The following is a 21833-nucleotide window of genomic DNA, read 5'->3' on the forward strand; positions in this document are numbered from 1 at the left end:
GCACACAGAGGAAGAATAACAGGCTATCAGCAAGAGACTTGATACCCTATGATTATATAGAGGGGGAGGCGGTCTCCCTCAGTCACAGACATAGGGGAAGGGAATAGGGTGAAAGTGGGAGGGAGCGAGGAACAGGAGGAAACAAAGGATGACATAACAATTGAGATGTAATATGAATAAATTAATAAAATAAAAAAGCGAAAGAAAGATGTACATAGTTTAATTACAAATATAAGTATAATGCTATGCAGATTATTGATTAAAATATGAAGTATTTGAAAAAACCTATTTATTTTATGTGTATGAATGCTCTATATGCATGTACACCTGCAGGCCAGAAGAGGGCTTCATATCACATTACAGATGGTTGTGAGCCACCATGTGGCTGCTGGGAATTGAACTCAGGACCTCTGGAAAAGCAGTCAGCACTCTTAACCTCTGAGCCATCTCTCCAGCTCCATCACTACCCTTTGACTGTGTAAATGAGACGGTTTCAAAAAAAAGCTGAGTAGATTTTTAAAGAACTTACTTAATCTGCATGAAGTTACAGTTTATTGAGCATTGTGGAAAACCCCTTCTCTGCATTTGTTACATGCACATTTTTCTCACACTAGTCAGAAGGATGGACGGCAGCATTGGGTATTTATTGACTCACCCTCTTCTGCAAGAGCATTGACTGCTGTCTGAGAGTGAGGTGTCAGTTATGATCCTGGAATGTGGGCTGCTGCTGATGTATTTTCAGATGTAACTGCATATTAAGAACTGAGTTTTACACATGGCTCCGTGGAGTTGTGGCAGACCCTGAAAGTGTATAAATAGGTCCTAGTTAATTTTAATGTATATAAAACTCACTGGAAAATAAAAAGGTTAGTATAAGTTCTACACTAGGTGGGACACTTCAGCAGTGTTAGTTTGACCAAACTAACACATCCAAATACTGTTGGGCATGTGTATTCTCAGGAGCCTTCTGAGCCTGGTTGTTGTGTGTTGCACACATGTAGTAGTAGCAGCACTGAGACACTAAGGCTGGAGAACTGGAGTTTGAGACCACTCTAGGACAGTTAGCAGAACCCTGTTGCCATAAAATCAAATAGTACCAACACTGAGCCCTTGATTTCTGTTACCCTCTGAAGAATCTCTGCTCTGAGAGTGAGCTGCTTGTTTATGACTGCTAGTGCTCCTCAGGATTATACACATGGAAGAGAATGCGAAGCATCCTCCTCTGCCAGTTTTATTCATTGTGACATTTCTTTTTTTCTGGAACATTTTTGTTCATTAAATAGCATGTGCTATTCCTTTCTAAGGAAAGATTAATAAGCAATCATTTCCCTTAAATTAGTTCTTCTGTTTTCTTACTATAAATATCATATAGTAATTAAAAGTGAAAGCCAAGAATGGCAGTAGTTCTATGTTTACTTGATAAAAGTAGATTGTCTGAGTGAGTATAATTCAACTTTATATTCTATTACAGAATTAATTTAAAGGTTTACTATATATCTTAAAAGAATAAGAGCCTCAGAAAATAGGCGACAGCATGTTTTTGAAGAGATATTCTTGGTACATTAAGCAATTTATAGGTTCCTGGCAAAGCAGGCAATATGGGAGACCTTTCTCCAATGATTTGTTTGCTTTTCTCTCCAAGAAAACATTAGTAGAGACACCACGTTTACATAAATTTCCTTGTACTTTTTCAATACTCACTAATTGTATTCTCTAGGAGTATTTAGGTTTAATTTTATGTAATAACTATAATTAGTATATTGTCAACACACAGAAGCAAGGCATATGCTAAAACTTACAACATTTGAAAAAAATCACAAAATGTGACATGGTACTCTAGGCTGTGCATAGACACCGAGAAAAGGATGCTGGTGAGAAATGCAAGTAAAAGCTAAAATTTACAGTCTAGTTTATAAAAATCTATCAGCTTTAATTTTGTATTTTGATAAGTGTATCATGATTACCTTTAGGGGAAATGGGTATAATGTGTACAGAAACTAACTGTACTATCTTTGTAAGTATTTTTATAAATCTAAAGTTACTAAAAAGTAAGTTTATTTAAAGGAACAATGTCAAGAGTTTATTGCTTTGAGTAAAATAGTTTAGAAGTCACTTTGATTCTTTGAAGGGGAGATACTTATGTGGGTATTGTGTTGCTTTGTGCTTTCTGTTATACTTCCTTTTAATTCATGAAAGCCTTGAAAGGGGATCCCAGTGTACTACTTGTGTTTTGTTTCCATTGCTAGTGTTCACTTTGGAGGCAGAAAGGTCAATAATAGCACTAGTGATTTGGTACTGAGTCCTCAGTGTCATTTCTTTACAGTAATGCCCACTTGAGCTTCCTCATCAAATACTAGACACACTTTTATTTGTTGTTAATGAGTAAGGGCTCAGATAAAAAAAAAAACAACTCTTACATAGCCATTTCTGAAGCTGAACTAAAAAATAGAGAATTGATTGCTGCCAGGTAGTGGAAATTCTCAGTTTCCAAAATTGTCTGTAGCATGCAACTTTTCAAAGATGTAAGAAGTGCACTCTGTAGTTTGCCAAAGCTATTATCATTAATCAGAGTAAAATATCCATGCTGATCATATAAACAGTTTCCTGCTTTTGTTGCCAACTGTAATGATTTAATAAATTTCATAAAGTGAAATGGAAATATATTTTACTTAAAGGATATAGTTATTTAAAACAATAGGCCCAGAGTAATTCTCAGGTTTTGGAGTTTTCATTTTTGTTTGATAGTCTGTATTCATAACTAGTGTTACTAATCTCATGTTAATATAATTTCGAACTTTATTTCCTGGCTATAAAATGATTGTTCTAATCTTGGAATGAAAGTTCAGAAAAAAGGGAGGCTTATTGTTTTCCAGATCAACCCTAAATTTCATTAATTATATATTAGTTCACAAAATACAACCAACCAAAGAGCATTAAAATGTTACTTTGGGGACTTGCTCACCATTCAGCTGGCTGTCACCTCTGTGCCCATCAAAATGTAAATGAGACTAGCTAATATATGCTTCCTGTTACCAAGCTGCTTGTTTATTATTTTGTTTTATTTCATCACAGCTCTGAGATAAATTGAAGCCCCCTTCACAGATCAAGCTGGAAGAGTGCCAGGTGCCAGGTTATCCTTAAGACTGTCCTTGAGACACAATTTGATTTGTGCTGATGCAGCTTCTGGAATATGCTGACACATAGCAAATTCCAAAGAACTCTTTACCCTTTCTTAAGCAAGTAGCTGCTCACATTGTGGTCCCCAGCCTGGAGAAGATCTGTCTCCTGTTTCTTGTTCCAGCCTTGATTGGAGTCATCCTAGGATATCCCAACATGTTAGTTGTCCTTGCTTCCAGTAATTTCCAAATACTTGCTCACTGATCATATGCCATGAACTTATAAAACAGCTCTAGAGACATAGCCATATGCTCCCTGCCATTGTGAGACCACAGGATGTTCTTAGTCAGCTTGAGACTTGGGTCCAGAAATTAGGCTAGAAGGGATGGTATGAGTGCACATCTGACAGGTGGGATGCAACCATGCAGACTCAGGCAATTTCTTAGGAGCCAAATGGTAAAGGTTCTCAACATTCATCTTCCCAGACTGCATCCCTAGCCGCTCATCTTACCTGTTTCAAGCCACAGCCTGCACTGTCAGTCTCCTACGCTCCCTGCCGTGCCGGCTGCTCTGTCCCCGGTTCTGTTCTAGATATCTCAAGTCCGCTTCTGAGCAGCACAGTTCACCCTTCCCCATCCCCTGACTACAGCCAGTACAGCCTCTGACTTTGTACCGTTAGGTTTATATTAACCACTCAGACTTGTACGTTGGTATCCACTGAGGGACAGGTTTGCAGACTGTATTTATTTTACCCTTATGTATCTGAACATCTTCCATTTTTAATAGTGAGCTTGCATAATCTAGTAGATGTAGCATACAGTTATTAAAATTATTAACATTTTTAGTTCCAGTAACTTGACTGGAAACTTTACTACCTGTTACCTGTTTTCAGTGTCTTTAAAAACACCTGCTGATTTTTTTCTCTTAATAATTATATAAGCCGTTACTGGTTTAGTGGAGACTAAAGTTGAAAGTTGCTAACTACACAAGTAATGTATTAGGGACTTGTTTTTTTTTTCTTTTAAAGTATCACTGTGTATTCACAGTGTATGTTGGTCATATTATCCTCCTTATTATTTTTAATCTATTTCTTCTTCCTACCAAACCTCTTCTCCTTAACAGATTGCTCTCCTATTTTCATTTTGTTTGTGGCCTGTTGCAATTAATATGGTTGTCTACCTGAACTCAGACAGGGCCTTATATAACCAAGGGTGGTTACTGTAGTTACTGGTTTGTGTCACTGTGCCAGCAAGAGTGTTTAAATCCTCTTTCCAGGGCTGGACAGCCTTTGTGTTCTTGCAGAGGCCCTGGGCTTGGTTCTCACACCTGCAACAGACAGTTCACATCTGCCCGTAACTGCAGTTCCAAGGGTTCAGAGGCCCTCTTCTTGCTGCTGTGGACACTTGTGTGCGCTTGTTGCTCATTCAGACAAACAGAAAACACACTTAGACACAAATAAAAATTAATTTTTAAAAATTCTTATTCGAGGGTATTTTTTTAAAGTTTATCATTGCCTAATGCAGTTTACAAATTTTAATTTAACAGTAAAGAAGTATATGAGGTTAGAAATATTCTTAGCATGTTTGAGGCCTTTTGCTGTATCTATTCCTAGCACCAAAAATTAAAATAAGTTAAAAAAGTAGGGTTAGATGGTTACCTTTTAATCTTTCTAAATGTTTAAGAATTTTAATTACTTCTTGGCTTTCCCTGATAGGATCTGAGGTTTTGACTTAAATGTTACCAAGTTGTGATTTTTAATAATTTAATTTTTCATTACTTTGCTTATGGACATAAAAGTAATGAAACCCTAGTGTCACAATCTTAAATAAGTTGCTAATTTTACAAATAGATGTCAAAATGAGCTTTAAGAAAGTCGTTAAGAGAAATATAGGAGATGGGGAAATAAAAGGACCCAGAGGGTCTTAGAAACCTACAAGAAGAACATCATGACAAGCGGATATGGACCCAGGGGTTCTGCTCAAATTACTGCATCAACCAAGGACAATACATTGAACCCTTGCTCAGATCTAGCCAAGAGACAGGACATTCTCCACAGTTGTGTGGAGTGTGGGGACTGACTCTAACATGAACTCTGGTGTCCCATATTTGACCACTTCCCCTTAGTGGAGAGGCCTGGTGGCACTCAGAGGAAGGATAAGCAGGCTACCAAGAAGAGACTTGATAGTCTATGACCATATGGCTGGGGAGCAGGTCCCCTTCGGTCACAGACCTAGGGGAGGGGAATAGGGTGAAAGTGGGAGGGAGGAAGGAACGGGAGGATACAAGTGATGGGATAACAATTGAGTTGTAATCTGAATAAATTAATTAAATAAAAAAAGTTGCAGGAAAAAATTAAATTAAAAAAAGAAAGTTGTTAAAAAATGTATTCTTATACCTTATTAGTCCTTAGTACTTTCTTAATCTGTTCCTTTAGGCATTTGTTTCTTCATTAGACTAGGAAAATAAGCAGAAAAATATTTGTAATTAAATTTTGCATTTGATAACTTTTATAATGAAGTATAAAGTGTAAACTGTGTTTGAGTTGTTGTAATGAAGGAGTAGCAGTGCCAGTTAATAGGTAAATTGGGCACTTGTTCCCTGGGGGTTCCTGCCAGTACTCCGTGAGACAGCAGTGTGCCCAACATGGAGACAGCCACTGAAGTTTGCTCAGTGGGGCTGTCCTCTTACTGCTTTGAATCTTTGATGTCCTATCATCCCAGGCTTGGCATCCTTCTAGTGATGTGACTCCAACAGTGAGCAGCTTTACTCTTGTGTCATAAGGTGTTTAAATAGATATTCTTGTGTTTTCCAGAACATTTGGGAAACCATTTAGGGGAGGTGGAACTCTGAAGATAAGTGTCCTTGTCTTGAAGTCGGTGGAAAGTGTGCAGTGTATACACAGATACTAATGGTAGCATCACTAAACATTACTAATTTCCAGATATGAGGCTTGTATTTCTCATCTCTTGCAGCAGGTAATTATGTGCTAGACTACCCAAAATGTAAGGAGGCAAATCTGGGAACAGCCTCTCCAGGGTGACTGGTCAGGGTCAGGCTGTTGGAAGAGACTCAGTTTGGTGTGGCATTTGGAAAGCCATGGTTATGGAGGGGGAATGACTTGGCTTTGCTCATTTTTCTCCTGAGGCCATGGCAAATCATTCATTGCCTCCCCACCCTCTGGTTTTCAGCTAGATCTAGTAAATGAAGAAGTTGCCTTTTTAAGATTCTGTGAAGTCAGGAGGAAGAACTCATTTGAAGTTTGGAATAAAGACAATTAGAAGAAGGAACATGTGAGTCTTTTAGTTCTGCTCTGACCTAATCCTAGCTAAGTGAGCCTGCTGCAGTTGCTCTTCCAGTCGTAACACCTGCAAGTGATCTGGTACTACAGTGACTCAGAGGATGTTAGCAATGGCATCTTTCCCTGAGAAAATGAGAAAGGATGCCTGTCTGGATTCCAGGCTATTGCCTTTTCTCCTGGGTTGGTCAGTGTATTAGCATAGAGGACACTCGGAGATGGGCCCATGGTTGTAACATGCAGACTGCAGATCCCATTGAACAATTTTCTTCTCTGATGAGCTCCTGGGTGCTGGGAAGACATCTATCCCTGATAGTGTTCCACAGAAGCAGGGAGGGGATGCTGCCTACACTGATTCTCCAGATCATGGCCCCTCCTTCCTCCCCTCAAGGTCCCACTCACCCTCTCTCTTCCCCCGTTTTACCCCCCCTCTCCTCAGAAAAGAAGATCCTCCCCACCCCAGCCAACCCACCCTAGCACATCAAGTTGCAGCAGAACTGAGCACTTCCTCTTCACTGAGGCTGAAGCAAGGCAGGCCCACCCAAAGGAAGTGATTGAAAAGCAGGCAACAGAGTCCATGGCAGAGACAGGCCCCTGATCCCCTTACTGGGGAACCCACATGAAGACTAAGCTATTCATTGGCTACATTTGTGTAGGGGGCCTAGGTCCAGTCCATGCATGGTCCTTGGTGCTGCCAGCCCCACTGGGTCCAGGTTAGTTAGCTCTGTTGGTCCTCTGCTGGAGTTCTTGTCTCCTCTGGGTCTTTCTACCCTTCCCCCCACTTTTCCACAAGGTACCCCATGCTCCGCCTCATATTTAGCTATGAGGCTATGAGTCTCAGCATCTGTTTTGATCTGCTGCTGGGTGGAGACTCTCAGAGGACAATTATACTAGGCTACCATCTGCAAGTATAGCAGAGAGTCCTTAATATTGTCAGGGGTTGGCTCTCTCCCATGGGTTGGGTCTCAGGTTGGGCCAGGCACTGGTTAGACATTCCCTCAATCTCTGCTCTATCTTTATCCCTGCACATCTTACAGGCAGGGTAAATTTTGGGTTGAAATTTTTCTTGAGTTCCAGGGCATTGTGGTTAAAAAAAAAAAAAAAAAGGTCATGCAGAGTATATTGGGCATTCTCTTTGGTCACTCATTGAGAACTAAAAAGTAGAATCATTTTAGTTCCCTATCTTTCAAGAGCTTCTGTGGGAAGTTTTCAGGAGCCATCTTGTCTTAAATAAAATATGTCAGGAATAAATACAAAAAATTCAAGTAAAGCATAAACTTAGATTAACAGGTGTATACAATATACTTTTAAGAGCTGTTTGCATTTGAAGGGCAGTGCTAAGAATGTCTTTGTCCAGGGAACTTGAGTGAGATGGGTAAATAACAAGTGCCTGGTATGTTTCATCAGGTTTTGTGTGATGTTTACTCTGGGTGAGCTGCTGTGACAGCTGATAGCACCACAGGGTGTTCTCCAGGTGACGGTGAGTAGATAGGTAGAACAGGGTGCATAAACAGAATGAATGGTGCAGGTAGCTTTGGATGTGTTCGTAGAACCCAGTAACCTCATGCACCTATATCTTGTGATTCTGCGAGACTCAGCCTTATAAAACGAAGGAAGTCAACTGCTAGAGGAACCAGTGTTTGATGCTTTTGTGGTGTAGACTTGATATTCATCAGGTTCATTGTTTGTCATCAGGGAGAAGGATTATTGATACTTGTGCTGTCCATTTTCTAAAAGTAAAACTGAAGACAAAGATGATGGTTATGATGCTTGAGGTGCCCTGTGCAGCCTTTTAATTATGTCCAGAATTAATTAATTACATTTTCTTGTTTTTTTTGGGGGGGGCAGTTTCTCTGTGTAGTAGCCTTGGTTCTCCTAGACTCTGCTTTGTAGACCAGGCTGACCTCAAACAGACAGAGATCTACCTGCCTCTGCCTCCTCCCTGAGTGCTGGGATTACAGGCATGCTCCACCGTACCCAACTATGAAATTAAAGGGTGCCTTTGATCAACATAATTTTTCTCTAATACACTAATTTAAATGCACCTAAGAAGATTATATAACCTAAATTGTCATATTCACATTTTTTTTAAAGTTTCCTATTCAAGTCAGAGGCTGGGTTTTCTAGCTATTATCTACTGAAATGTCAGTGTCTTTTTGTAGGAGTCTTGAATTTATACACTGAATGTATAAGTTGATTGGTCCAGGCTAGGCCTGTTTGGCAGAGCATGCGGCTTATGTCTGTGCCTGAGCCTTAGGAGGCCCACTATTGGCTGCTCTTAGGGAGATAATAATATGTGCTTGGTGATCTGCTTTGTCCCCACTTTATGAGCCCAAATCTACATGATCTGAAGGGAAAAAAAGAATGGAATGAAAAAAATAAGTTGTGGCCTGGAAGTAGGAGGAAAGTTAGAATTTTAAAAAGCTGTACCAATACGAGTACAAATTGGCAAGGTTGAGAAGTTAGGAAGAGCCTAGGAGAAGAGGGCGTTTATTACAGCAACGTCCAAGACATTGAAATTGTTAAGATGGTTTTAATTAAACCCCCCTTGGTGTTTTTAAGAAGAACCAAGGATTTGCCTTTCTGTATTTGGCTTATTCAATGTAAACATGTTCACAATTTAAAGGGAAAGGGCAATCTTTTTAAGGTAGAACTATTTTGATTCATGATTTCCTGGACTTTGAAACTCTCCTTCCTCCTTGGTTAAATGTGTTCAGTGGCTTTAAAATTTCATAAAATTGTGGAGATGAACCTTCAGGTACAAGTGGGTATTGTCAATACAGCATTCGGGAGGTCCACTAAGAAAATTACTGAGAGCATTGTGTACAAGTGTGAATGACACTACTGAAAAAGAAAGTGGAGTTTTAGAAACTGAGGTCCATCAACCACAAAGGTACTTTTTAAAATATGTAAAACTGAGAATAATAATGAAATCAAAAGTTTATAAGATACTTCTTTTAGAAAGATAAATGCTTTCCCCCCCTTAAAGCATTATAGATCAGACCAAAGTTCCCTTTGACCACGACTCTTCCATCTTCACAGGGATCATTTTGCTATTAATTCTTCCATGCACATACACATACACATCCATGGAAAAGCAATTTTGGCTTTATGTAAATGGTTATAAGAGACCAGACTGCATCAATTGCTGCTTCATTTTAATATGACCATTTGTTCTATGTTTTGATTTTCCTACTCTTGATATTACTCATAGCAGCTGGTCCCTATTGCATGCCTGTGTGCTAGGGCAGCACATTTAGCATTCTTCATAGAGTGTAGTCTCATATATACATAAAAACCTCTAGATGTGGTAAAAGTCCATCTTCATCTTCCTTTGCATTACGATACTAACGCCAGAAGCTTTGCATCTTAAGACTAAACGTTTAGATTTTTTTTTTTTTTAAATAAAGTGACATGAAAGCAGAAAGGAAGCTACAGGAGTTGGGTGGGGATCTGGAATGGGGGAGAGGAATACATTTTGTTTAGAAATGCTGTAATGAAATCTAACATTGTATTTGCTAATTAAAGTTTCCCTTTTAAAAAGAGCACATTTTGAAAGTTAAGAAGAAGAGAGCTTTTTGTTACTTTTGTACTGTGGGCCTTTGTCAGGTCCATGGGGTCCAGTGTGTGCTGGGCCAGAGGTTGGAGATAGGAAGCTGGGATTCAGGAATGAGCTTGGCAGCATGCCTCGTTCTGGGGAGGAGGGAAACCCTGGACATTTCCTCAGCAGGTAATAGTTTAGAAGCCTGTACCTGTGATTATGTCCTTATTTTTGAGAACGTTATAGGAAATACAAGGCCAGTGTGAAGGAGATTTGCTTCTGAAAGGTACCTTTTGTTGTGGGGCTTAGCTATACAGGCATGAGGAGAGAAGCCCTGCTGTGGGGGGAACTCACAATTGTTGCAGGAACTGTTGGGAGGAAGTGATATTGGGGAGGCCGAGAAGGAAAAGTGCTTATGTGTAACTGGTTTGGATTTGGTTGAGGATACTTCAGCATTCCATGATAAGAGTTTTTAGTGAGTGGGCTAGTTGTCAGAACTGTCTAACTCCCCGCTGCTGTTAAACCAACAACAGATTTTGAAAAAGGCTTGCTAAACTGCTTTAGCCATGTGATAGTCACTTCACGACTGACTGGATTGAGATGACGTGGGTGCATTGCTAAGTGCGGAACAAAAGTGCCAGCAGCTGGTGGCACACTTGCTTGTCCATTGCCCCTACTTGTCAAGGCCTTCTGACGTGCCTCTTGTGCTGGCATCTCTGTGCGAAGAACTGAACCTGCTTGCTTTCATGCTTTACTACTCAAAAGAAGTTACTGTGTGCTTCTGTTATTTTTAGGTTAGGAAAAAAAGCCCAATTTCTGTGTCTTTTAACACATTTTAACCAACTCTGAACATCAGTTATGCATCAGTCAGAGTTTCTTCTGGCTGAGTGTTAGAAGGGACCATTCACAGTAACACTTAATGGGAGAAGAGCATGTGTACTGGAAGTTCCACTCAACAGCCTCTTGATGTTTGGTTTTCAAGATTAAAAAAAAAAAGTACTGTCTATTGAAGTGTGTGCCAGTAAATCTGTTGTAATGGAACACTGAAAAAAATAAAAACAAAAACTCAATTGTCTTTTTGTTGTTGTTGTTATACTGATTAACTTGTTTTGAAATCTCTAGTAATATTTAAGAATGGCAGGAGGTTTTTGCGATAGAAGAGCAGCATGTGGGCTAAAATAGTAAAGAGCACCAGCATCAGGAGGACAGGACTGTGTGCAGCGGGGGCAGAGCTCTCTCTGTTTGCGCGTGTTAGCTCAGGGTCCATGGTCTAAGGGGAGCTGAGGGTGAGGCTGACTTCTTTGATTTAGTTTGTGCTGTCCTCCCACATGTTCTACTGACACTTCCCTAATGCCGCTGTTGTAGCAGTGCAGCACCTGGGGCAGGTCTAGCCTGGTGGCTTGGCTGTGTTCTTGACACCACATGTCTGAGAAGCAGCACTAAAGAAATTGACAGTTTTTTAAAGCAACTGAGATGCCTGCCATGAAGCCTTTGAGGCATCTGTGGAGTTACATTTTATATTTAAGCATGTCCGTTTGGAAATAGCCTCTTTTTCCCCTTTACTTTCTTGTCCTACCCATCTGAAGAATGTGTGTTTGTGCATGTTATGTTTAATTAGTATCTTTCTGTTGCACCTCACCTGTTCGTGTGAACTGAGCATTTCTTTTTGCTAAGAGCAGCTATTTAAAGCAAGATCCCAAGCAGGGCTTTGTAAAGCTAAGACCTGCATGGTCACACCTGCCTTACCAAATTAGCCAGCATGCTCGAACTTTCTTAGCTAAACTTCTCTTTAAAACAGTTTACAATCAGTTGAATTTTCAAGCAGCCTTAGAATATTGAAGTAACTTTTATACAGAGTAGATAAAAGATGGAGTAAAATGTCTGATTGGGTCACATATCATGTATTATGGAAAGAATGTTTTCCCTGAAGACTGACTGGGAACAAGATGTTTAACTGTCAGCCAGGGTGGAAACCTGTTTGTTGGTCAGCTTTCAGGGTCCATGTTTCCCTACTTGTGACGAGCCTGCCAGCGAGCCCATTCCTCCCGCCCGCCCACTCTTGGACCGGGAAGGCAGTAATAGAGCACATGTGTGGCAGTTAGAATTAAAAGCCGGTGTCTATTTCCTGGAGCAGCTCCATGTCGTCATGTCACTGTGGAGTTATGCTCTGGTCTGATGTATGGATAAATGCCTCCTCTTTCCTGTCCACTCGCTCCTCTCTTGTGTATGCTCAGGCGGTAGGACTCCATTTATCATGGGCAGTAGGAAGAGGCTCAGTGATATGAAAGGGTTACTGTTCACATTTCCTGTGCAGCTCCCTCTGATCTTCCTGAGCTGTAATTCCTTCATGATGTTAAACATTCCCAGGCTCCTTTAACCTTCTGGCCTGCTGCACTGGCCAAGTTTGTCCCAGGTGATTGTGTAGGCGAACAACCTCCTGTTTCAAGAGGAGCAATCGCTTTCTCCGTGAGATAGGCCATGCTCCCTGCTTTGCAGTTCCAGATGGAAGGAAGCTTTTGAGTTAAACAACAGAACAGCAACATACTAGTTTTAAAGCTGCTATCTAATATCTATGCTTATCACGTTAATTCTGTAGGTATTTCATTTGCCAACCCTGAACCAGTGCCATTATGTCTGAATGCAAACATGTTGTCTTTTAGATTTGACATTACTTTTATTCTCTTAAAGCCACTCTGGAGAAATGGGTTGCAGTTTTGAAGGAGCACATTTTGCCCTTCCCATCCCAGTTCTAGCCTGCAGAGCGGCAGCACTCCTAATGTTTTGGCAGTTCAGAAGAGTATGGACTCCCTACTTTTTCTCTAGTTTTAAAGTATACAGCAGCCCATTTTGATTCCATATTTTAAATGCATGTATTTATATGGCTGGGAAAATGTTTTCTGTCTTTGCCTTTCTATTTTTTGCTTTAAAAGAACTGTAACGCTACGAAGCATCCACAGAACAGCAAGCACCTGTGACCGTTCTGCCCCATCTCAGCTCCACTAGGACAGCTCTCTTGACATGTTGGCTCCCACTACTCGTAGCAGGTTTTTGTTGTCTTTCAGAGACTTGGGGACAGATGTTAAAGCAAGGGAGTTTCTAGGATGATGTCAGTTTGTTGTCAGTTTGGCAAAATCTGCTGTTTACAATGTGATAAACTGTGTGTAATGCACTTCACTCACAAACGATGCAGTTTTATGTGGAGGTGAGTGGATGAGACCTTAGATTTATTACTTTTGGATCTTTGGGTAGTCAACAAGAATGCTTGATGTTTCTCATTTGTCTTTAGCTCTTTGGTGGAACATTAAGCCTCTTACATAATCGGTGTCAATAACAAGTTTTTTTTAATGGTACTATAAATTGTTTTTTGTAGATTTTTGATCCATAAATACATGTTTATATATGTTTCTAATCTGTGTCCTCACCCTTTCTGTTTGCCTCAAATGGTAGATACTGCTTAGAATCTATTTGCCATGAAACAGGCATTCCCATTCTGTTAATTCCATCCTGACATTCTGCACCCCAAATCCTTAGGTGGTCAGTATCTCACTGGTCTAGTCAAGATGCTGCTCTGTCACAGAAAAGAAAAAAGATGTAGTGAATGGTTACTTCAGATACAGCATAGAAACATTGCCCAAGCTATGAGCAAACTCACTGTTTTCACAATAGAAAGTATAAGTTTCTCCCAAGGATTAACTGTTTCCAGGGGAAACAGTGCGTATTGGGTAAATGCTAATGTGAGCATTGTACCTCCCAATGTTGCCTCCCAAGGATGTGAGAAATCTTACTCTTCCATCTAAGGCTCCTTAGACCTTTCAGTACCTGATCCAGTCCAAAGGTAACTAACCTAGAGTAAATTAGGTATGATTATGTGCAAAGTGAGAGGCTGAGGAGAGGGGAAGTCATTTGGGCTGAGATTAGAGAGTGGTGAAAGATTTGTAGAGGAAGTGTGAATGCGACACTAAACAAATGGTTGTGGTTTGGATATAAAGAAGTGGACTGGTCATTTATAAGCAGGGAGATAGTTACACATGGCCTGCTTCCTGCCAGCTGTCCAGTAGAGACTTCCGGCCATGTCAACATACGTGCTCTTTGTTCTCTTGCAGTGGAATGCAGAGAAGCCTCTGCCCATGGCCTACAGCAGCTCCTTTAGCTACCATAGGAGGGGCTCAGTAGGAAATCCATTTACATTCTCCTTCCCAGTTAAACATTCAACAGAAAGCTAGGACGAAATATTGGAAAGCTACCTTTTATGAGTACAGAAATGGGCATCTAACCTCACCGGCAAGATCAACTGCACACAGCTCAGTAGAGTCTTGATTTGAATTTGGACAGAAAAAGAAGTATTTCCAAATTGACTATGTTTTCATATATATGAAGCTGTAATTATAATAAATGTAATTCCCTAGGAATTTCATTCACTTCTGGAAGCTTCTTTTATAATAAAACAATTGTTGTATTAGTCTCACAAAAATATTTAGCCCTACATTTTGGTTTTGTAAAGCAAAGTTAATTTTTTTCTCTTGAGACCCTTGATTGTATTTACTTGAAAAAAGCAAACATAACCAGTGCATGTAAGTTCAGCGTCAGACTTTGCAGATGGCTCTTTTGTTACATGGCCACAGGAAAAGCAGCACAAAAAGCACCCTGGGCTCTCGGCACTGCAGACACACCCCGACAGTGTGCAGCTTTGCTGTCTAGGCCTGCTCGGGTGAGGTCGCATGGCCTGCGCCTGCTTCTGGATATGCCCATTGTCCAGCTGCATGAGCTGCTGCTGCTGTGAGACACCGACCAACTAACTTCCCGCACTGTTTTGTTGTGATCTGGAATGTCTCAAGATTCAAGAGATTTCTTGGTATTCCACAATTAAAGGGTTTGTTAGCTAATTTCAGGGAATTTAAGAGTAATCACAGTGCACATTTGTATTTTTTATAGCCCAGTATTCCTGCATTTGAACCTGGACACACCCACTGTATCCTTCTAATTTCTTTCCTCTCTTATATAAAAATGCTTATTAAATCTACTGCAGAACAGGTTTTGAAGTGTCTCACACATAGTGCACATTTGCACACACTGCACATGTGTGCATATACATATACACTGTCACTGATGCCTCTTGCCATGTTGCTTCCAATGATCAGCCAGTTAACCAAACATGTTAAAAGTTAACTCCAGGGGAACATGGGGCAAATTGAGGTGGTAAAAAAATAGGTGTCTGTTTGTTTTGTTCTTTTTATTATTAATTCATCTACTTTGTATGTTTTCTTTAGTCTAAACTCCTTTTGTAACCTTAAGAATAAAAATAAAAATAAAAATCTTATTTACTTGTAAAGTATTATTTAAAACTTTTATGATGCTAACCTACTCTCTGTCACCTGTAAACTCACTCACTTTGTATAGAAAATGCCAAGATTGTGAAGGACTGTTTCAGAAATCAGTTTGTTAGATGCAGTAGAGCAAATCTCATAGATAAAACTCCTGTCTCACATTCTGCTACCCTGGTGTCTTATGCATGTATTGTGGCTGCTGTCAGTAGCTGTGCTCTTCCCTACCTGCATGTTCATTGGAGGGGATGGGGCAGAGTTGTGTCTTACTGTGTCTGTCTTCCCACCTTAATACTTTTGTGGCTTACTGTAGGTATAAATTGAAGCTTCATGTGCTGAATCCAGTATTTAACTCCTTGAAATAACATCTCAACCCCAAATTCTCCCCTTAACTGCCTACAGCCTCTCGTTGTCCATTTCTATCATCTTTCCAGAATGCAGAGCTTCCCACATTATCTCGTAGTAATTAACTCTAAAGTCCCAGAGAATCTTGTATTAATTGTAGCACGAACTGGACCTAACTTAATGGGATTTTCCTCTGCTTGTCTCATCCGGAAGTTGGTGAGTTTTTTGAAAAACAGAAAATGCCTCTTAGCTTGGTGTTTCCCTGTTCACTAGCATAATGACGAGTTCAAATGTCATCTATATTTGAAATACTTTTAAAAACTAGGCTTAAATCTTTTTTATAGAATAAAAATAGCTGTTTTATTTATATATGTACAATGGTAAACTCTATTACTGTATTTCATCATTTGTAACAATAAATTCCTTTAAACAAACCAAAGTCTTAGATACAGTAAATCCATAGAATGTTCATGATTTTTAAATTCCTTTCCAACTTAGAGTCAGGTTGAAAGTTCTCCAAACCACAGTAAATAGTTAGATCTCAATGCCACTCTCTCATGAATATCTTTGTTGTTTCTTTTCCATGAGTATAGAGCTTTTAATAAAACTTAAGTGAGAAATTGACAAAGTCTATAACAATCTGAGAAAAAAGTCACTTCAGCTCTGTTTTTTAATCATGCAGAGTTGAAAATTGAATGGTAATTTTCTGTAAAAGTCATATTAACAAAACAAAGTGTCCTGACTGAAGAGGATACACCATTCTGATGAGAATAACCCACGGGGACTTGGCACCCAATCTTCAGATCCCTGCTGCAGCCTCTGACAACTACAATTTCTTCCATTTTATTCTGAGATATTCTGTACTATTTTGCTCTATACCCCTTGTTCTTAGGCTATGTGAGGAGCTACTGCTAGTACTTGCCTCAGTGGGTTCCTGGTCAGCATCCTACTTTAGCTTTTGGTTTCAATCAATCAACAGTTTCTGTAATCCTATCTTTTTTTTTTTCAGTTCAGATTCTTTTTTTTTCTCCTTTATTAATTTATTCTTGTTACATCTCAATGGTTATCCCATCCCTTGTATCCTCCCATTCTTCCCTCCCTCCCATTTTCCCCTTATTCCCCTCCCCTATGACTGTTCCTGAGGGGGATTACCTCCCCCTGTATATGTTCAAAGGGTATCAAGTCTCTTCTTGGTAACCTGCTGTCCTTCCTCTGAGTGCCACCAGGTCTCCCCCTCCAGGGGACATGGTCAAAGGTGAGGCACCAGAGAATGTGAGAAAGTAATATCCCACTCTCCACTCTACTGTGGAGAGTGTTCTGTCCATTGGCTAGATCTGGGTAGGGGTTTAAGGTTTACCGCCTGTATTGTCCTTGGCTGGTGCCTTAGTTTGAGCGGGACCCCTGTGCCCAAATCTGCCTATCATAATGTTCTACTTGTAGGCTTCTAGGACCCTCTGGATCCTTCTACTTTACCATTCTCCCATGCTTCTCTCATCTAGAGTCCCACTAGAATGTCCTCCCCTCTGTCTCAGTTTTCTGGTAAGTGAAGGCTTTCGTGGGACATGCCCCTTGGGCTAATATGCAGAAATAAGTGAGTATATACCATTTGAGTCTTTCTGCTTCTGGGTTAACTCACTCATTATGATCATTTCTAGATCAATCCATTTGTCCACAAATTTCGGGAATTCCTTGTTTTTAATAGCTGAATAGTATTCCATAGTGTATATGTACCACAGTTTCTTTATCCATTCTTCTATTGAGGGACACTTAGGCTGTTTCCATGTTCTGGATATTATGAATAAGGCTGCTATGAACATGGTTGAGCAAATTTTCTTGTTGTGTGCTGGAGCATCTTCTGGGTATATTACAAGGAGTGGAATATCTGGGTCTTGAGGAAGCCCTATTCCCATTTTTCTGAGATAGCACCAGATAGATTTCCAAAGTGGTTGTACTAGTTTGCATTCCCACCAGCAATGAAGGAGTGTTCCTCTCTCCCCACATCCTCGCCAGCATGTGGTGTCGCTTGAATTTTTGATCTTAGCCATTCTGATGGGTGTAAGATGGAATCTCAGAGTTGTTTTGATTTGCATTTCCCTGATGATTAAGGAGGTTGAGCATTTCTTTAAGTGTTTCTCAGCCATTTGATATTCCTCTGTTGAGAATTCTCTGTTTAGTTCCAAGCCCCATTTCTCAATTGGGTTATTTGGTTTGGTGGTGTTTAATTTCTTGAGTTCTTTATATATTTTGGATATTAGATCTTTGTCAGATGTAGGGTTGGTGAAGATCTTTTCCCAGTCTGTAGGCTGTCGCTTTGTTCTCTTGACAGTGTCTCCTGCCTTACAGAAGCTTCTCAGCCTCATGAGGTCCCATTTATTAATTGTTGACATTAATGTCTGGGCTATTGGTGTTCTGTTCAGGAAGTTGTCTCCTGTGCCAATATGTTCCAGGCTCTTCCCCACTTTTTCTTCTAAGTGACTTAGTGTCTCTGGTTTTATGTTGAGGTCTTTAATCCACTTGGATTTGAGTTTTGTACAAGGTGACAAATATGGGTCCAGTTGCATTTTTTTACACATAGACATCCAGTTAGACCAGCACCATTTGTTGAAGATACTATCCCTTTTCCATTGAATGGATTTGGCTTCTTTGTTGAAAATCAAGTGACCATATGTGTGTGGATTCATATCTGGGTCTTCGATTCGATTCCACTGATCAACCTGCCTGTTGCTGTGCCAGTACCATGCTGTTTTAATTACTATTACTTTATAGTACAGTTTGAGATCAGGTATGGAGACTCCTCCGGAGCACCTTTTATTGTACAAGATTGTTTTAGCTATTCTGGGTTTTTTGTTTTTCCATATGAAGTTCAGAATTGAACTTTCAATGTCTTTAAAAAATTGTGTAGGTATTTTGATAGGGATTGCATTGAATCTGTAGATTGCTTTTGGTAGGATGGCCATTTTTATTATGTTGATTCTCCCGATCCATGAGCAAGGAAAATCATTCCATCTTCTCATGTCATCTTCAATCTCTTTCTTTAGAGTTTTGAAATTTTTTTCAAACAAGTCCTTCACTTGCTTAGTTAGAGTAACTCCTAAGTACTTTATATTGCTTGTGGCTAATGTGAAGGGTGTAGTTTTCCTAATTTCTTCCTCTGCAAGCTTGTCATTTGTGTATAGGAAGGCTACAGACTTTTTTGAGTTAATTTTGTATCCAGCCAATTTGCTGAAGGTGTTTATCAGCTGTAGGAGTTCTCTGGTGGAATTTTGAGGGTCACTTATATAGACTATCGTATCATCTGCAAATAGGGTTAATTTGACTTCCTCCTTTCCCATTTGAATACCCTTGATCTCCTTATGTTGTCTTATTGCTCTGGCTAGAACTTCGAGTACTATATTGAAGAGATATGGAGAGAGTGGGCAGCCTTGCCTTGTTCCTGATTTTAGAGGAATTTCCTTGAGTATCTCATCATTTACTTTGATTTTGGCTATTGGCTTCCTATATATAGCCTTTATTATGTTGAGGAAAGTGCCTTGTATTCCCGATCTCTCTAAAACTTTAAACATGAATGGGTGTTGGATTTTATCAAATGCTTTCTCTGCATCTAAAGAGATGATCATGTGGTTTTTTTATTTTCAGTTTGTTTATATGGTGGATTACATTGATGGGTTTCCGTATATTAAACCATCCCTGCATGCCTGGAATGAAGCCTACTTGGTCATGATGAATGATATCTTTGATGTGTTCTTGTATTCGTTTTGCAAGTATTTTATTTAGTATTTTTGCATCGATGTTCATAAGAGAAATTGGTCAGAAATTCTCTTTCTTTGTTGAGTCTTTGTGAGGTTTAGGTATCAATGAGACTATGGCCTCATAGAATGAATTTGGTAATGTTCCATCCCTTTCTATCTTTTGGAGTAGCTTGAAGAGTATCGATATTAGCTCGCCCTTGAAGGTCTGGTAGAATTCTGCACTGAAACCATCTGGCCCTGGGCTTTTTTTGGTTGGGAGACTATCAATGATTGCTTCAATTTCTATAGGGGAAATGGGACTATTTAGCTTGTTTATCTGTTCTTCACTCAACTTTGGCAAGTGAAATTGATCAAGAAAATCGTCCATTTCCCTTAGATTTTCAAATTTTGTGGCATATATGCCTTCAAAGTAGGATCTTATGATTCTTTGTATTTCTTCAGTGTCTGTTGTAATGTCTCCCTTTTCATTTCTGATTTTGTTGATTTCAATACTGTCTCTCTGCCTTTTAGTTAGTTTGGCTAATGGTCTGTCTATCTTGTTGACTTTCTCAAAGAACCAGCTCTTGGTTTTGTTGATTCTTTGGACTGTTTTCTTAGTTTCTAATTTGTTAATTTCACCCCTGAGTTTGATTATTTCCAGATGTCTACTCCTTTTGGGTGTTTCTGCTTCTTTTTTTTTCTAGGGCTTCCAGTTGTGTCGTTAAGGTGCTTATGTGCGATGCTTCCAATTTCTTTTTAAAGGCACTTAGTGCTATGAATTTTCCTCTTAGCACTGCTTTCAATGTATCCCACAAATTTGGGTATGTTGTTCCTTCATTTTCATTGAATTTCAGAAACTCCTTGATTTCTTTCTTTATTTCTTCCCTGACCCAGGTGTCATTTAGCAGAGAGTTGTTTAGTTTCCACATATGTGTAGGCTTTTTGTTATTTCTGTTGTTGTTGAATTGCAGCCTATAGGCTTAAATCTTAAATAACATTTTTCTCAAAATATTACTCTTTGGAAGAGAAATAAATGAAGAGGAGTATTATATAATCTCACTTGTAAAAGTCTCTGGGCATTGCTTAGGGTTTTATTTTAGGTTCTTTTGACACATAGTATAAAGGATGTCAATTTTATAGTACTTTATAATTTTTGTTGCTTTTCAGGTGAAATCATCTAATTAGTTTCTATAAGCTACCTATCGATTCTTTCCATTTTAACACTTTCATTACATTTGCTTTCAGATAAAGATGAATGTCACACATCATCCAGTATGGAAGTTTCAGAAGTTAGAAGACATTTGCTAAGTCAAGTTACCTAAAGTAAGTCAGCCCACACTCAAATCAGACGTAAGAACAAACGATAAAGGTGACTTTGTGACTCTCAAATTTCTCAAACTACAAGAGTACCTTCTAGTTGAGTTGTCTTGGGAAGTCGTAGATCAATAACTTCTTAAATCCATTGTGCTATTTGTATATGTGATGCCTGTGCTCTAATGATGTCTGTGCTGGTTTCTGCTAAACCAAGCTTGCTGCTTCTTCTGTCTTAATTCATGTGCATTAATTTCTGTTGTTGTGGTAAAACCATAATGAAGACAGCTTATCCAAGGAAGAGTTTATTTTGGCTTATGGTTCCAGAGGGTTAGAGTCCATAACAGCAGTTTGGAAGCAGTAGGTTGCGTGGACGCTGGAGCAAGAAGCTGAGAGTTCACACCTTGAACCAACCACAAGCATGAAGCAGAGTGAGAAAGAGGGAGAAGGGCGAGAGAGGGAGGGAGGGAGAGAAAGTGAGAGCACACTGACAGTGGTGTGACGCTTTGAGACCTCAGAGCCCCCCACCAATACTTCCTCTAGCAAGACCACGCCTCCTAGACCTCCCCAAACAGTGCCCCCAACCAGGGACTGAGTGTTCAAGTACAGGAGCCTTGGGGAAGGAGCATTCTTATTCAAACCACCATGTGAAACCTCCATCACACTCCTGCTTCCAGCTAGAAGCACTGGAGCTTTCTTCTTTCTCTTTCTGCTGCCTGTATCTAAAGGTTTTTTCCCCTCCTATGTTAGTCCTATGTTTCACCATATGACTTCCCCCCCTCCATGGCTGTATCTGCTGTCCCCCATCCTAGGTTATAAGGTTAAAAAATCAGAGATCTTGCCTAATTTTTGTCTCCCACAACATTTAGCAAAGCCATATGTAATAGTGTTCAGGAATACTTGCTTAGCAAACTAAGGCTGTACTTGGCTTTTTTCCAATCTTGCCCTCTGCTGTTCATTCTCAGGGATCCTTCTGACCCATGTTCATGGCAGCCACTTATTCTTGTTACGGTCTCCTAGCTGCTATCTTAGCCTAGAAAGATATTGAACATAGTACAAGTAACAAGATACACTCATTCCCAACTTCAGAAATAGTCTTTATCCCAGAAGTTCATGTCTGCCCTGTTGTTTGGAATGCAGAAGGCATTTTTCCACAAAACAATGTTATAAATAGT

At 39.7% G+C, this 21833-nt stretch overlaps 1 protein-coding gene across 12 annotated transcripts in view; it reads left to right on the forward strand.

Annotated features, from left to right (window-relative positions):
* ZNF438 (zinc finger protein 438) overlaps positions 1-21833 on the forward strand; it is a 119909-nt gene that overhangs the window by 20244 nt on the left and 77832 nt on the right. For 10 of the 12 annotated variants that reach the window (XM_084782180.1, XM_084782177.1, XM_084782178.1 and 7 more), the window contains one exon: positions 20593-20670. The gene's annotated coding sequence lies outside the window, so the exon portion shown is untranslated. Of the gene's footprint in view, positions 1-13136; positions 13156-15708; positions 15836-20592; positions 20671-21833 lie in introns of those variants that run through there. The other 2 variants (XM_084782179.1, XM_084782181.1) reach the window with 2 other exon arrangements.

Source organism: Acomys minous (genome assembly GCF_964271855.1).
Source record: "Acomys minous genome assembly, chromosome: 5".
NCBI classification, from domain to species: domain Eukaryota; kingdom Metazoa; phylum Chordata; class Mammalia; order Rodentia; family Muridae; genus Acomys; species Acomys minous.